Below are 5,230 nucleotides of genomic sequence, written 5' to 3' on the forward strand. Positions count from 1 at the left end.
AAGGAAATGACTTTTTCAGGTATTGGGCCATTGACTTTCTATTTAAATAAACTACCCAATTCACCAGGTGCAGTGGATGTGTGTTGATGGGGGAGGGGTGGCGTGGGTGGGGTGGGGGGTATTTGGGGACCTCATATTTTTTATTGTAACATTTAAAAGAAAATTTAAAAAAAGAAAAATAAATAAATAAATAAACTAACCAGGTGGTGATTCTTATTTGCCCTAAATTATTAGTACTATAGACCAATCAGATCAAATCCTTGTATATTTCAGGACATACGAGCCTATTTTTTTTAAAGATTTATTTATGTATTTCTCTCCCCTCCCCCCCACCCCAGTTGTCTGTTCTCTATGTCTATTTGTTGTGTCTTGTTTCTTTGTCTGCTTCTGTTGTTGTCAGTGGCACAGGAATCTGTGTCTCTTTTTTTGTTGCATCATCTTGTTGTGGTGTCAGCTCTCAGCGTGGGTGGTGCCATTCTTAGGCAGGCTGCACTTTCTTCCGCCGCTGGGTGGCTCTCCTTACGGGGCCCACTCCTTGCACATTGCACATGGGGCTCCCCTATGCGGGGTCACCCCTGTGTGGCACGGCACTCCTTACGCGCATCAGCACTGCGCATGGGCCAGCTCCACACGGGTCAAGGTAGCGGACCTCCCATGTGGTAGACGGACGCCCTAACCACTGGGCCAAGTCCACCGCCCATATGAGCCTATTATCCTTGAAGTGTGACTAGTTTTCTTGCCTTGTTACATATTATCCCAGCTGAGGCAAACTTTTCCCCCAACTAAGGCATCTAAGAGGACCCAAGGCAGTCCATGCTAGGAGTAAGTTGAGAATCATTTTATACATACCGTCTCATTTCATTTTCAATATTCTTTATCAATTAGAAGTATTATTACATTTATTTAATAAATGGGTAAACTCCACAGCAGAGAGTTTGAAAAACTTGACCAGGCTCACATATAATTCTTAATTTAAAATTTGGCTGGCAGGATCCAAATACTTGTGAGTGACACTTGACCTACCTCCAAATGCCCCAGAGATGGTGAATGTTCTTATGCTCATGTCTATAATATCCTTTCACTGCTTCTATCTTATATATCACAAATGTCACAAGAATTATATTTTCGAACTGCATTCCTGACTCATCAAAATAATTCAATGTTTGTTAAGGTGCTCAGAGAATTTGGTATATAGCTCTATCTTAAGATGAGTTATACTATTAAATCATTGTTGGATTCCTCCTTTGTGTCCCCCACTGGATGCTGTGTTATCTTACTGAGGGCAAAACCATGCCTAATGTAGCACATGGGTAGACCTATAATATTAATAAATGGATGCTTAATTAAATAATTAACTGATTACCTTTACATTGAGCCATGTGCAATTCCAAAACTAATATTATTATATAATTAAATTAGTTGTTTTCTTTGCTCATCATGGTTTCTGCAAGGAGAAGATTACTGTGTCCTGGGGAGTAAGTGAAATTTACACTTTTGGTTGGAATGTCAAGTGAGTGCTTATACTATAAAACAGCAATGAGTATTAATTATAAAAAGAAGTAGAAAAAGAGATTTTTGTTTAGAGTGTTATGAGAAGGTTAACTAATTGAAGGATAGATTTAGTGAAAGAGATAATTAACCAAAGAGATAATGCTTTTACTTTTTTATTCAAGGTTTCAAATTTAATTTATCCTCGTTTTTTGAGAAAAAATAAAAATCTTTTAGAGTGTATCCTTGAAGGCTTTTTCCACTTGCTGGTTCCTGAGAGTATAAATGAAGGGGTTGTATGAAGGGGTAACAGAGACAAAGATAACAGCTACTCTTTTGGATAGAGTCACTCTTTCTCTTGCCGATGGCTTCATGTAAATGAAGACACAGCTTCCATAAGTAAGGGAGACTACAATCATGTGGGAAGAACAAGTGGAAAAGACCTTTGTTCTCTTCAGAGCTGAAGGGATTTTAAGAATGGTCTTGATAGTATAACTGTAAGAAAGAATCACTAATAGCAACGTGACAAGTGTTACATCTGTTGAAGCACAGGAAATCAATTCTAACAAACTAGTGTCTGTGCAAGAAATCTGTAGAATAGGTGAAACGTCACACATGAAATGATCAATGACTCTGGAAGCACAGCATTCCAGTTGCAGTCCCATGACCAATGGTGGAAAAGTGATCAGAAAGGCAGCTGTTCATGAGCTGAGTACGTGTTGGTCACACTTTGCTGCTTATTATAATTGGGTAATGCAGGAGTTTGCAGATGGCACCATTGCGGTCATAAAACAAGGCAGTCAGAAGGTAAAATTCAGTAATTCCTAACAGGAGGAAAAAGAATAATTGAGATGCACAAGAGCTGTAGGAAATGATTCTGTTTTTAGTCACTATGGCTATCAGGAGTCTGAGAATACAGCTTGTTGTCAATGAGATTTCCAAGAAAGAGAAATTTCAGAGGAAGAAATACATTGGAGTCTTGAGGCGGGGATCGAGCAGGGTGAGGGGGAGAATAAATGTTTCCCATCAAGCGTGACGTGTAATTGACAAAGAGAAACATAAAAGTAAAATTTGCCATTGTGGGTCACCTGTCAGTCCCAGAAGAATGAATTGCCTCTCTTTTGACAGGTTTTGCATTTCGGCTTTTAGTCCTCCTAACTCGAAAAAGGAAAATGACTCCACAATCAGAAATAGGGTTTTTTGAAGTTATAAATACAGAAAAAAGAACATATTCAGAAATGTAAACAAGTATAAATAAATCATCCTGTTTTACACTGCAGATTATACCTAAAATTACAGATTCAATCAACCTATACATTTGCCAATTCTCTCTTCCATTTTAAGCCAAAGTTACTTTTGTAAAAATACTAAATTCTTTCTTTCTTTCCCATCGTTGGAATTGAAATGTCATATAAATTATGGTTGATCACATCTAAATAAGGTGAATTCTGCTGGAATGTTATAAATAGAGGGAACATAAGTATTCTTCAAAATACATTTTATGGGAATGTTTAGTAAATTATTACAATAAATTCTTATAACATCTAAACAATTTTGCCATTCTCAATTTACAATGCTTATTCAAAAATCTTTTACCTCATCAAAATAATTTAAAACTGAATAAATATATAGAAATATTGAGTTACAGTTCTTAATATATAGTATCTAATATATACTATTAGCTATTTTAACACAATGCAGTGCTTCACTGTTTATCATATTTCCTTCAATTATTGTTTTCATGTTCCAGGAACATCAGTCACCCCACAATCATTTGCATTTATCCTCATCATTTGGATATATCTTCAAAATAAAGTTCATATTGTTCCAAGTCTAAGTTAATCAGAGAAAGAAATGTAGCTATAGGGAGAACAAAACACAATTGTTTTCTGACTTGATTTTCTTGAGTTTACAAATTTATAAAATCTTAAGTATTAGTTATTTCTGGATGTGCAGACCACATTAACTAATTCTGTTTTCTTAATCTAAGTATGAGGGTGATTTTGAAAATTAGGAGTAAGAAATTTAATGAAATCCTTTTATTGCTCAACTCATACAGAAATGATTGTCATTTATGATCCTAATTACTTTGTTTTGGCACTCAACTTCATTGTTCTTAAATTTATTAAGTAAGGCTTTTTCTTTGCAGGTGAACAGGTCCATAATTTTTTGTCAAATTGCTGACTGAGGTATGTCCATTAGACTATTCCCTTGTACATAGAACTATGATGGGGATAAGTGCTCGACCACTGAGCAACATTGATCTCCTTGAGTTGGTTTTTTCATTTGTTTTGCTTGTTGTTCATTTTTATTTTTTCTGGAAGCACCGTGAAATGGACATAGGACTTCCCATGTGGGAGGTAGGAACTCAACCACTTATACCACATCCACAGCACCATATGAATTATTTAAGTGATTTTATTTCAAATTAAAAAAAATAATAGAAAAAAGCAGTTCAATAAGTTAAGGAAGCATTACTCCTAAAAAGTTCTGTCCAGGAACTTTTATATCATCTAACTTCAACTACAAACTGAAATATTCCTCTAGTGTTCAGAAAGATATATAGATAAACACAGAATAGTTAAATGGCATCATCAATGTCTCCTTAGTAATGAAAAAAATGGAGAGAAAAAGATGCTTAATCATAATCATATCTCCCCAAACCAAACCCATATTCTTTTTTTTTACTTTAGTATTATTATAGCACCAAATTTGCTACAAAAACATTACAGTATGGTTGTTAATTATAGTCTATAAATTACATTAGTTATATTTTTCCCATGGGTCATCCAACTATAACATCTTATTATAGAAGAACATTTCTGTATTTATATTATTAACCACAATCCTTATCTCCTGCCAAAATCAATGTTATACAGTCCCTTTATTATCCTCCAACAGTCCTCCACTTAACATTAATCTCTTCTAGAGTTCTAGTTTCAGCCATAATCATATCCATAAATCAACAGTGTTTTATAAAATTCATTATAATGGGTCACCATCAAGTACAACCATTACCAGATAAAAATTCTACTTATATTCAATATCATCTCCCCCTTCGATCCCACATTCTACCTCCCACCAACCTACACTTCAGTTCTTATATGATGTTTAAATATAGGCTTTTTATAAAGTACTTCATTTTTAATTGTTCCATTAGGTTATAGATTTACACATCTCACGTGAATTTCTTTCACACCTACAAAAAAATTAGTTTTCTCTGAATTTCTCTTTCTGCACTCTTTAATATAAATATAATATGTAACTACTTTTAAGAATTTCATTTGACTTTTGAATGATGTGTATTGGACAAAATCTAAGATGCTGTTCTTTTCAAGTATTTTTGCTATTATTATATAAGTAATATTTCCTGGTATTTTCCCCTAGCTTTGGAAAACACATAAATGTTCTATATGTTTGAAGTGTTGATTAGGATAAATCTCAATATTGGAAATGAGGATAAACGACAATTTTTGTTCTACTCTTTGACTACATAAAGCATTCATTTATTGATACATATATATCTGCACTATCATTTCTTCATTCTCCAATTTCCTCCACTCCCAGTGGAGGAAAAACTTTCTGGGAGTCAAAGAATTTTTGATAATTTCATAAATCTAGATGACAAATTTTGATGTTAGTTACTTAAGAATCTTTAGGAGAGATGCTCACTATTTTTAATCTTCAAAATTTCCTGAAAAAGTTCAGATCAATATAGTACAAATAATGCTGTCATGATATT

General features: G+C 34.1%; 1 pseudogene; it reads right to left on the reverse strand.

Annotated features, from left to right (window-relative positions):
* Nucleotides 1–1,486: 1,486 nt before the first annotated feature.
* On the reverse strand, nt 1,487–2,625 carry LOC139440091 (olfactory receptor 6C6-like; annotated as a pseudogene).
* Between the last annotated feature and the right edge of the window lie 2,605 nt (nt 2,626–5,230).

Source organism: Dasypus novemcinctus, chromosome 12 (genome assembly GCF_030445035.2).
Source record: "Dasypus novemcinctus isolate mDasNov1 chromosome 12, mDasNov1.1.hap2, whole genome shotgun sequence".
Lineage (NCBI taxonomy): Eukaryota > Metazoa > Chordata > Mammalia > Cingulata > Dasypodidae > Dasypus > Dasypus novemcinctus.